The sequence below is a fragment of the Lissotriton vulgaris genome, chromosome 10 (genome assembly GCF_964263255.1).
Source record: "Lissotriton vulgaris chromosome 10, aLisVul1.2, whole genome shotgun sequence".
Classification (NCBI taxonomy): Eukaryota; Metazoa; Chordata; class Amphibia; order Caudata; family Salamandridae; genus Lissotriton; species Lissotriton vulgaris.
The window spans coordinates 536900175-536913152 of NC_141698.1; positions in this window are offsets into that span (position 1 = coordinate 536900175).

Genomic DNA, 12978 nt, shown 5'->3' on the forward strand with positions numbered 1-12978 from the left:
GACACTTAGAATGATCCCATCCACACCCATCGGAATTGGCTTGTTTGACTTAAGCCAATGGATGCACTTATTCTTGAGGGATTGATGGTTTTCCATCTGGCCTTCCTTTAGAGGGGGAACATTTATCAGAACAGCAACAAAGGGTTGGCAGTCTGGCGGGGGGTTTACTGGGGGGATCCGACGTACTGGATTTCTAGGGACCGATAGAGTGGTAGTTGGAACTGTAGGTTGGGGGACAGGTCTGGTGGCTTTCCCTATTACTAGCCCTTGGGCTTTGTCACGTGTGCCTGGTGTTTGGATGTCTTTCGCTTTACCACTGGCTATCTGTGGCTGTTTTTGTGGGAGTGGCTTAGGCTTATTTATAGCAGCCTCTAAGTGTGCTGGTGGCCCCTTAGGTTTTGGCCCTGCTTTGGGAGGGGGAGAAGTTTTAGGAGCTGAGGTTTGTGCTCTGCTAGTGTCAACCTTGTTTAAGCATTTTGGGGGCTTAGGGTCTCTCTGTGATGGTAGTTCGTTCCCCTTTGCGCCCGTGTCCAGGTTTTCACTCACTCTGGCTAGTTGTTTAAATGTAGTTTTGAGTGAGTGGAACCCGTCGAGGGTTGATTGCTCTAATTTATCTATCCTCGCCCCCAAGCCCTTAACCTGTGTTAGTAGGGGCATCAAGAGACTATTTACCTTCTCCAGGATATTTTCAATAGTTACAGGGTCAGTGAGCTTGGAAACATTAGCGGTGTTATCATTTGTAAGTGGCCCCTTGGGAGAGACCACAACATCCCCTTCTATGTCGGCTTCATTCTCTGGGGACAGGCCCCTTACATTTTTCACACCAAGTCCAGAGGGCTTTCTTACTCTTTGGTAAAGAGCGGCCTGTCTCACTAGCCTACCCTTTTTACGTTTTCCTGCCTTTTTGCTTATGAACCTCTTATCCTGCCTAGTTTCAGGAGTTTGAATGTTAGGGGACACCCCATCTGACACCTCATCTGGTATTACTATGATTGGGGTGGGCGGTTTTGGTGATAGAGGCTGACTGATGGCTTCGTTTAGGGGTTTAGGTGATACTGGTGGAGATGATTTACTAAGACCACCATCTTCCTCAGTGGCACTAGGGAGAAGCGCGGCCAGGTGTTCCAGCCTATCTATATTTTGCCCTATTTCAAGCAACTGGGGAGGGTCTATAGAATCACCAGAAACGCCAGCAGGGGGGGCAGAGTGAACCTGCTCACTGGCCGGTGTAAGCGCCTGAGCAGCAGCCCCCAAGGATGAACGTCTTGAAGGGAGGTAGACCTCGGATAGGCGCCACTCAGACATAGCAATCTCCTTTTCTATTACAGCCGCCACCCTGGTAATGAAGCGGTCCATAGTTCCAATAACAGGGCTCCCGGCAATAGCTCCCCTTTCACCTTCACTCCTGAGAGGTTTTCCGGAGCGGGTAGACATGATTGTGGGGAACCCCAGGGGGCCTCATACAGGCCGTATGTGCACATGGCAGTTGGAGAGGAAAGGGACGTGGCCCAGCCCAGCCTTGACAGCCCCTGACTGCCACAGACTGCCCGCCCTTTGCTCGGGCTTCGCTCGGCGTCCCGCTCGCGTCCCGCTGAGCGTCGAGCAGTTCGTAAAGTAGGGGGCGTTGCAGGCGGGGGCGTGTCTGTAGGTGGGCGTGTCCGCTTGCGCACCTGGGGAAGCAGGGACTCCTGGTCTTCCGAGTCCCTGCTTAGCGCCGACGTGCTGGTCCTTTCAGGCGCCTCCCAGTGTCCAGCGCTTGGATCTCGCCTCTCCCTCCTTCCAAGCCGCGAAGCGGCACCCGCGGAGCGGGTGCGGCGAGAGGCAGCGGCAGCACAGGACAACCCAGCACAAGAGTCAGTCCCGAGGTCACAGGGACGAACAGCAGCCTTCACAACTTCCAGGTGGGTCCCACCGAGTGGAGGAAACACGCGCCTTTTCTCTTGGTCAGGCGGGGGCGTGTCTGTAGGTGGGCGCGTCCGCTTGCGCACCTGGGGAAGCAGGGACTCCTGGTCTTCCGAGTCCCTGCTTAGCGCCGACGTGCTGGTCCTTTCAGGCGCCTCCCAGTGTCCAGCGCTTGGATCTCGCCTCTCCCTCCTTCCAAGCCGCGAAGCGGCACCCGCGGAGCGGGTGCGGCGAGAGGCAGCGGCAGCACAGGACAACCCAGCACAAGAGTCAGTCCCGAGGTCACAGGGATGAACAGCAGCCTTCACAACTTCCAGGTGGGTCCCCCCGAGTGGAGGAAACACGCGCCTTTTCTCTTGGTCAGGCGGGGGCGTGTCTGTAGGTGGGCGCGTCCGCTTGCGCACCTGGGGAAGCAGGGACTCCTGGTCTTCCGAGTCCCTGCTTAGCGCCGACGTGCTGGTCCTTTCAGGCGCCTCCCAGTGTCCAGTGCTTGGATCTCGCCTCTCCCTCCTTCCAAGCCGCGAAGCGGCACCCGCGGAGCGGGTGCGGCGAGAGGCAGCGGCAGCACAGGACAACCCAGCACAAGAGTCCGTCCCGAGGTCACAGGGACGAACAGCAGCCTTCACAACTTCCAGGTGGGACTTTTTATTGGGAATACTACAATTTAGTTAAGGACACTTTATGACTACATTCAGCAAAATGGTTCAACAGTGCGATAGTGTCTTGCTTAAATCCCTTCTGTGAAAATGACACCACAACAGGTTGTAAAAGTATTGAACAAGGACTGAGTTGCGCAGTAGCTTTAGAGTGCCCAGATTCTGTTTCAAGATCTGGTTGAAGATCGAGGGGCTTTCTGTATGCCCTTATGGAACTCATCACCATGCCGAAAGAGAAGCTGACTCTCTTCGTGCAATGGGATGGAAAAGAACTCTTAACACAAATTGGCAACTATGAAGCACTCAGCTTCACATGAAATCTGAAACAATATCACAGCAGGGTTAGGGACCACAAGACAACAGAGGACAATGATGTCCTTAATCTTTTTAAGGTCTAACAGGCCCCTAAGAAGGGAATTACATGGACTGTTTTGCTTCGCCCTCCAAAATACCACTGCCACATCATAACGCTCCAAGAAACTTGGCTCTTAGCTCCTCAGCACTTCCCGGGATACACGTGCTTTGCTACAGAAGCAACAAGGACCAGCAGATTTGGCCACCACTCAGGAGGTTTGGCAACCTACGTCTCTACCACAGCAATATCTTCAGCAATCATTATGGATGCATCCACATCTACAATATTAGCTGTAAAGATAAATTTGGCCCTTGGGAACAAGGAAGAAGAGGTTTGCATAATCAACGCATAAGTCCACCCCAAAAATAGAACTAAAGATTCCTCCATAATTTCCAACCGACTAGCTGAGTATGTTACCCAGATGGGAAAGCCACTCTTCCTTCTGACAGGGGACCTAAACCAAGATCTACTAGGCTCGTCAACAGGAGAAGATGTACTAGCCCTAAATAGAATTTATACTATACCAACGCAAAGTGCCCCACTGCACAGGAGAAAACGCCCAAACAACTGTTTTCTCTATGATCTAGAGAACCAAAACCTTCGGGCACTGAACGGAAGATTTCTGTCAGATTCTCCTCCAGTAGAATCCTTCTACTCGACCACAGCAAGCTCCATCCTGGACTACACTTTCGCCAGTCTTGCGTTATTTCCGTACATCACAGGGTTTAGAATGGGGGACAAGGGGGAAAGCGACCATCATCCCCAGGAATACCATATAACATCAAAACATCAAGCTCAATCAGGCCGGATACAACGCTTGGGTTGACATACTCTATGAACCAAAAAAGGATCAAATACACGCCAGTTAATTTGACCGCTCTGGCTGAAGCCGCACTTCAACTATACAACACTCAAAACTCAACTGCTGTTGGTCACACCACCTATTGGGAGCTCTACATGGGAATACTGCTAAAAGAACTTGCACCCAAGTCTGCCCCAAAAGCCAACCCTCATGTAGAGAGCAGCACAAACAACTTAAAGAAAGAACAGAGAGTTCAACTTAAGACGCTTAAAAGGTATCTAAATCTGACATTACGGAAGTTGAGATTAGCCCCCAAAAACATCTACGTATGAGCGGGGCTGAAACGTCAAAGGGCTGAGCTCAACCGAACCAAATGGAACATCAAAAAAGATGCTGAAAACAAGGTCTGGGCAAATTACTATACAACACTAAAACTAACAACAGTGCCCGATTCTGGCAATCAGTGAATAGGATTTTGCGCCCACAGCACAAAGAGTTAGGTTCTCATATTATGGAAGAGACTTGGAATAATTATCTCTCCAGCCACTTCAACGACCACATAGTTCACGAAGGAGCTCAAAAAATGACCAACAGGAGCACAGAGCCAGATTGCAAAATGCACATGCCTGAGAAATCGAGTCAGGTCGATCAAAGCCAACTCATCAATTGCCAAGACACCGCTAAAATCCAGCACACAGCCCTAATCAAACAGCGGATAACCAAAGTAAGGAAAGAAGGTGCTCCAGGACTGAACGGTATTCCACCGGCCTTATTTAAAGCAAAAAATACAGAGTGGGCGGCCATCATGCAAACCCTATTTTTGGAAGTTAGGCTTCTAAATAGATTCCCAGAATCCTGGAGGGGGTCGACGATCGTCCCTATCTACAAAAAAGGAGACAAGATGGACCCAAACAACTACCGACTAGTGGCCCTCCTTGACAATGATGCGAAATATTCCGCGGGCACCATCCTAGAGGAGGTCACTCTCTGGGCTGAGACAAACCTGATCATACCACTGAATCAGACCGGCTTTCGGAAAAAGACCGGTACAGTAACCAACATCCTTGCCATCTCTTTAATTATTGATGCAGCTAAAACCAAAAAACTCCCGCTGCACCTGTGCTATATTGACTTCAGTGCAGCATTTGATCATATCGAGAGAGGTAGACTATGGGGAAAATTGGAACAATGGGGCTTACCACAGCCGACTCTAAACTTGTTGAAGCTTCTGCACACTGACACCTGGGTGCACGTAAAGCTAGGAAGCGGCTCCCACCCATCCTCAAAAGTTCGTACCACCAAAGGACTCAAACAAGGGTGCGTGCTTGCACCACTATTGTTCAATCTTTTCATGGCGGATTTACCAAGACTATTCGACACTTGCAACTCCCACTCCCCGAGGTTGGGAGGGAAAATTCTGAGCAACCTTCTGTACGCGGATGACGTTGTATTACTTAGCTATAACTATATTGGTCTCCAGCACCTTCTGAGGGAAATGAATAATTATGCAAAAGAAAACACCTTAAAAATAAACCTCAGCAAGACCCACACGTTATTGATTAACACCAATAAAAAACAACAGAAGGCCTGGTCTCTTGGTGGTCTAAAGATCGAGCCAGCCAGCGAGTACAAATACATGGGAGTCATATTTGACAGAGAAGGCTCATTTGTGCAGCAGAAGCAGGAAACAAGAAGGAGAGGAGCATTGATCGCCGTGACGCTGAAAAATCTAGCTACCCAACTGACGGGACCGACCATGACTCCTTATCTGAAAGTCATTCAGACGAAGCTACTTCCCTCGATCACTTATCGCAGTGAGGCCTTGCGGGGAAGAGACTCCAAAAACCTGGACCACATACAGGTCAAAGCCTACAGAACAATGTTTCCGCTCCCGCTCCACACCTCCCCGGCTCCAATAAGATTGGAATTTGGTCTGCAAAAACAAGATCTAGTCAGGCACGGAGCATGCATTATTTGATGTTACAAACTCAGATCCGCCACCACAGAAACATTAAATTCTTTACTATGGCAGGACATACAAGGCAGGGACGCCTCTCAGGCAAGAACCTAATTGCAGGCAGCGCTGGAAGTTACTAAACTCTCCGCGCCGTGGGACTTGCAACTTGGGCATAGGGTTTTTAAAAAACTAGTGTGGAAAAACGTTAAATCACTTTCCCTATTAGAGGACAAGGTTCTTTTTTCCAAAAGATCTCATGCATGGATGACCCTCAACACGTACAAAGTCCTGACACCACAAATATATTTCAGCCAGGGTTACCCAAAAGCAACAAAAATGAGGTTCCTGAAACACAGATTAGGGATTCTGCCAAGCACAGAGTATCTTCCGCCATGGCTCAGGATAGAGGGCAATGAGGTTTTGCCCGCTTTGCGACTCGGACAATGGGGACATTCTCCATGTCACTTGTCTTTGTGAAGAACTTCAACAAGCACGACAACTGCTCCTCAAGGACCAGCTTAAGCAAAAAGGGATCAGCACCAGAAGGCAAGCGGTGCTCGCCTGCTTGAATCCTCAAAACACCAAACTGAACTGTAGATACGTCAAATTCCTCGCGATGGTCGAGCAAAGAATTCCAAGACCGCTAAAACCGGGGATCAATAATGTAGACACAGGTTATCAAGCAGACTGTCAGAAGGAAGTTAGGGAACCCACTGTCCAATCTTTGTAAAAAGGCGCATCGACAGCCACACTGTTCTTTTATTTAATTTTATGCTCAATTTTTTAAACGGTTTTAAATCATGATATTTTATGATCTTTTTGTAATATGTTTGCATTGGTTTTAATTAACTATGCATAATAAACTTTACCTTACCTTATCTTACCACTGCCACAAGATGGCCCAAACACCATGAAGCAGGAGACATATAACGCAAAATCACCTAGAAAGAGGTTTCACTTTTCAAAATGAGACACAGCAAAGACTCTCTTTTTTTTAATAAGGCTAGGGATTTTATTTATGCAATGCTCTCTAACAGAAAGGCTTTCTCAGATGTCAAATTAACAACATTCAAATGTGTATGGAGATATAAATGTATATGCAAGCAATATTAACACACTTGGCAAATGTGACTGTTGAATGCATGAATAATAATAATGAATAAACAAGCAGCAAATAGTACTGGATGTCCTGCAAGAAATCTGAAAGATGTATACACTAAATACATCAAATCATTACTTTGGATGTGCACTCTGACTCACTCAGACGTCACAAAGAAAACATCTCAAATGACCACAGCAACTGGAAACTGAATATGCACACACAAACCGCCAAGCATCACAATGGCACTAGTCAGAAGCAAATCACCTCATCGGTTGTGCACTCAATATCCTTGCCAACTCAAGCTGGGGGAGCCCGTTGACAGCCGGGTATGGACTCGCGACCAGGACTCAAGTTCTTTTCTTTTGTGGTGACACGTCTACCCCACAAAGGAGCTCCTAAGCTGCCTGCCAAATCTCTCTACCTTTAATACATTTTACACAATGTAAGGCGAAAGTTCTAGAAACTTCTCTCCCTTACTTCTGTTATGAAAAACTGAGCTGACGGTACTGGTCTGTGTCAAGGTCAAGACAGAAGCTGGCCAGGCCCCTGTATTTTTACTCTGAGACACAGCTGTAAATTCCACACATTTCTCTGGCAACAACTATCTCTGCTCTGAAAGCACACTTCCCACACATTATCCCAGAAAGGCTTACAATAGACTGTATCCAGCAGAAAACAAAACAACCTTAAACGTGTACAGACAACTTGAGCAATCTGAGTGCCTGCCTATGGACTCAAAGCAAGACAGAGTCAGAATTCAGGATTTCATGAGGCCATGTCAAAGCCAATAGTGAGAACTTCATAATACTTGTGCCTCACTGCCTATAGCATCACATACGTCAACGCTCAATGTACAGCACAATGCACATTTGAGCCCCACTGCTCATAACACTGTACTTTGAGACCAAAAAGTACATTCTACACCTCTCTCTCTCTCTCTCTCTCTCTCTCTCTCTCTCTCTCTCTCTCATGCTTTCAAATGCACATCCCACACAATCTGTTCTTTGCAAGCTGTTCTACTTTGTCACAGTTCCCACTTTAAAACTACAAGAAGAAATCTTCAAGAGAAACAAGGCATATTGAGGACGTACATTCAGGCCAGGATAAAATGAAACACCAAAGTCAATTATAATGAGGGTAGTCAAAGATCATCACATGGTGTCAAACCATAAGAGTGCCTCTAGCACTACAATGAACACCCCAACATTTCTTTCAGGAACCCTTACTGTATCATGGTCTCAATCACTCCAGCATCTCTAGCCACTATTTTTTTGAGAGATTGTATGGGGGTGTTCAAGGGGATACAGGGTTGTGTCGTAATTGGCCCGTCCGTGTTAGCGATTAGCTGAACCTACACGTTGTCCTCCTTAACTTGACTATATACGATGAACGCCATTTTGAATGTTGCGGCGGCCATCTTAGCTCATGAGCGGCCTCGTGGTCGACGTGCCCTTTAGTCCTTTGTCCGTTCCGCTGACCACTCACATCTGCCCAGCACCAGGCTATTTTTAGTACTGGTCAAGCCACACATGCGCAGTTCTTATTAACCCGTAAACCTTCAGGAATGTGTCGCAAACCGACCAGTGGGTTTGAAACCCTCCAATAAGCTGGCAGTATTCCAAAACATGACCATATATGTCTCTAAAACTGTGTCTTAACTTGTGCCGCCTGTCTTTTATTGCCCCAAAAGTGTATATAAAACGGGGTCACACCGGTGTTCGGTGTGATACCTCTTGCAATACCGAAGGGTGCTGTTTGAGTGTACCACCACCCCATGGGGTTTTAATAAACTTGTTCTTTGCCTTTTACAGCTTCCGTGCCAACAGTTCTTTTGTGTATGTGGGTAATCTCTGGAGCGTGTAGGCCTTGGGAACCCCAAAATACTTCAATTGGCGACCACGAAGGGACTCATCGGCGACTCGGATGCCCGAAGGAGAGGTCGTGACGAAGGCTTGGAAACTCGCCATGGACGCGCACTGCCACGAGTGACCCGAGTCTTGGCTGCCAAGGTGTTTTTTCCTTTCCTTCCGATCTGACCTTCCAGGTGGCGCCGGTCCCCGACTGAGTTTCCGAGTGTCCGCTTCACTGAGAAAGCGCCGTTTGGCTGATTTGGCTTACAAAACCTTGGCAGTTGGAATCTGGACTTTTGAGAATTGGTAAGCTTTGTGTTCGGTAAGGTAGTCTTCGGACGCTTACTGAAGTCTTGAGATTTGTGATCGGTGAGGTAGTCTTCTGACGCTCGCCGAAATTTGTGAACTTTGATTTGAGTTAGCTAACAGTTTGAATTTGTGATCTTTGAACTTATATGTGTAGTGCACTTCACATAGGCAGGCATGTAGAGATGTTTCTCTAACTCTGTTGTTTTTTTCCTTTGAGCGGCACAATCGTGTGAAGAACTGTAAGTGCCATTTGGTTTGGTGTCACGCTTTTGTGATACTCTTTGAACATGCCTGTTTTCAGCAAACTCCGGGGAATGTGTTGCTTAGGAGATGATGCATCAATTAGGTTAGCGGAATCACAGCCGGCTCCCCCAGAGGGAACACCAAATAGGGAAATGTATATCAAGCTCGGCCTTCCACCTATTATGTACAGTAAATTATGGCATAAGTATACTAAGGCCGATCCCGAATTGCAATGGCCCCTACACGGGTCATACGATTTGAGTAAAATCCAATTTGTCGAGCAATGTATGTTTCAACGTAGGTCCAGACAAAATATGTTTGATTGCGTGCGAATGTGGGAGAAAGCGGCGCGTGAACGAATGAAGCGTGAGGTTGCCTTGGCGGACAAAGAGCAGCGCAAGGCTGCTCGGGATAAGGCTTTACAGCTTGAGGAGAAGGAGGCTCAGGAGAAGAAAGAGAGGGAGGAACGGGAACGCAAATTGCAAACGACTGGTCAGTTTCCTATTCGCCGACCGCTTTATCCTGTCCTTAATAATGAAATTGATGATTTTTCTTTGTTAGATCGGTCACCGCCTCCGTACGTTTCACCGACGGCTCCGACTGCGGATTCCGAGGATGATGGGCAGGTTCAAGTGAGCCAGAAAGGGGTATCGGCTCTCAGGTTTACCGCGGAGAGGTCCGCTCATTTGCGCAGTTGGGCTCGTAAAGTGAATAAGCATTGTGTTACTCAGGAACAGTTGGTAACAGAGAAAAAGGGGTGGTCGGATCTTGAATTAATGTATTTCTTGTCCACTTTAGCGGATGAAGTTGTAAATGCATATCGTGAAGTTTCTGAAACGTTAGAGCCTAAAGTTTTGTCGGTATATCGTGAGAATTTAGCTAAAGGTGATTTTGATCTTACAGATGTGGATGACCTGTTCAAACAGTTGATCGCGCTGCGGGATGAGACAACCTATTTGCGACAGGAACTGAAACGGAGGAAAAAGGAGTCCGAGCCGGGAAACGACGGGGCGGTTAAGGAGTGTTCTCTTCGTGGTTCAGATAAGAGCTCTGCGTTGCATGTTATGCCTATGCGTGAAGCCGCGCCTTTGTATGTTCCACCAAAAGGGGACGGTACGGATGATGATAAATTGTCAAAGGATGCGAAGGGATATTTTGTGTATAATTGGGTGTATACGCCATGGAATAGGGCAGATGTCATGGCACTTAAAAATTCTTTACCTGATCTCCGAAAGAATCCAGCGGCATTTTATGAGGGGGTGGAGGGGGCTATATCGTCTTTTGTGATGACTCTTGTAGATATAGATTTGTTTTTTGGGTTGATATTACCACCTGACATGTGGCGGCAGATTCGTAAAAATAATGATGAGACAATATTGGGAGGGACATGGAAAGAAATAAATGCTGCAGATTTAGATAGGGAACCAGCATGTAAGCCTTGTCAGCTAATCCTAGAACTCCCGGCAGCTATTTTGCGTAAATTGAAAACGCTTGTTCCCGCCAAAAAGATTGATTGGACCATGTTAACGTCGTGCAAGCAGAAACATGATGAAACGGTTTCAGATTTCTTTACGCGCTTCGAGGAGGCCTTTCATGATTACAGTGGTCAATCTTTAACAGACGATACGGGTCGGCATCTGTTTGTAGATAAGTACGTAGCTAATCTCCTACCGGAGATTGCTAAGCGATTGAAATCGAGCGAAAGTTCCTGGGCCACGGCGACCCCTGCGTCTTTGTTAACTATGGCTCAGTACTATGAGCGGCAGGAGGTGGAAGCTAAAGAAAGTGTGGAGAAAAAGGCGAAGGAATTGAAAACGAAGGTGATGTTGGCGCAGGTTCGGGGAACACAGAGCAGAGGGAATGATAGAGGTAGACGAGGTGGAGGAAATGCGTCGTATGGTCGTACGGACATTGCGGAGGATCAGTGTGCTTATTGTAAGGAGTTTGGGCATTGGGCCGACGATTGTCCGGTACTTCGTGAGCAGCGTAGTCAGCGTGGTCGAGGCAGTGGAAGGTCAAGAGGAGGTTATACTGGAGTGAGAGGTGGCGGAGGAGATCGTAGACAGGTTGAGGAGGGGGGCCGTGGCCAGGGCGAACGAAACACGTTTGATAGACGGAATCAATATCAGATTTCGGAAGGAGAGAATGTGGAACACCAGGATTATGTGCATGCATAGGATTGCGTAGGATGGGGTAAGGAATCAGTTGAAGTGCGGGTAGATCAGCAAGGTCCATATGTAACAGCGGGTATTTTGGGCTCTACTGATAAATTTTTAGTCGACACAGGAGCTACTCGTAGCGCTCTGTCGAAAAACTTGGTTCCGAGGGCTCCCCTGTCTGGCGAAATGATTACGTGTGTAGGGTTCGATGGCACACCCTCCCCCAGCCCATTGTCCAAGCCCCTTGCACTATGCATTGACAAATATTTTAGCTTTGGCCAATTTTTGTTATCACCTCATACCCCAGACAATATCCTGGGCATTGATTTGCTTAAATATTTTCGAGCAACAATACGTTGCGCTCCAGAGGGAGTGCGGGTTATCTTGAATGACAACTACCCTGACCCTGATGATTGTATTGAGCCCGACAGATTTTATGCCATATTGGATATCCCTGCTTTGGCCTCCCTGCCGCACACATTGTGGGCGACATCGGATACGGATGTGGGAGAGATGCGCATTCCACCAATACGCATTACTGTTAAGGAAGGGGCCCCTCTACCACGAGTGCCACAGTACAAGATCTCAAAGGAAGGTGAAATTGCACTGACACACATTGTTCAGGACTTGATTTCTGCAGGGGTGGTGGAGGAGGTCCCTTATAATGTTTGTAATAGCCCTATTCTACCGATTCTAAAAAGAGATTCAGATGGCAAGATCTATCGATTTATTATTGATTTGCGTGAAGTCAACAAAATTGTCATTCCCCAATATCCAGTGGTGTCCGATATCACGACCTTGCTCACTTTGGTTCCCCCGACGGCCACCACTTTTACTGTTATTGATCTAAAGAATGCGTTCTTTTCTATCCCTGTTCATCCAGACAGTAGATATCTGTTTGGTTTTACGCTCAATAATAAATCATATAGATTTTGTCGTGTTCCTCAAGGATATACTGAGAGCCCTAGTATCTACAGCCAGGCTTTGAAACGACAATTAGATTCCTTTGAATTGCAGTCTGGCGTTGCGCTCATCCAGTACGTGGATGACCTTTTGCTTGCCGCCGACACCTATGCACAATGCGAACAGAGTACACTTGCATTACTTTCCTTTTTGGCACAGAACAATCACAAGGTTTCCAAGAAAAAGCTTCAATATTGTAGACCCCAGGTGACCTACCTTGGTCATCTGTTGTCTAAGGAGGGGCGGGCATTAACATCTGATCGAATTCAGGCGATTTTAGATACACCAGTCCCCCGCACGCAGAGAGATGTGCGTGCCTTTATAGGGTTGACATCCTTTTGTAGGCAATGGATCATGGGTTTCTCACGCATCATAAAACCTTTGCTAGCATTATTGTCAAAGACCACACCAATGCCTCTTGAGTGGACAGATGAATGTCAGAAAGCTTTCGAACAGTTAAGACAGGCCCTTTGTTCCGCACCCGTGTTGGGAACACCAGACTACACAAAACTTTTCACATTATATGTACATGAGAATGATGGGTGTGCATTGTCAGTGTTAGTGCAGTTACACGGGGATAGGCAGAGACCATGTGCATACTTCTCTGCCATCTTGGACCCTGTAGCACGAGGGCTGCCTGGGTGTTTTCGAGCAGTAGCGGCAACAGCAGTAGCCATACG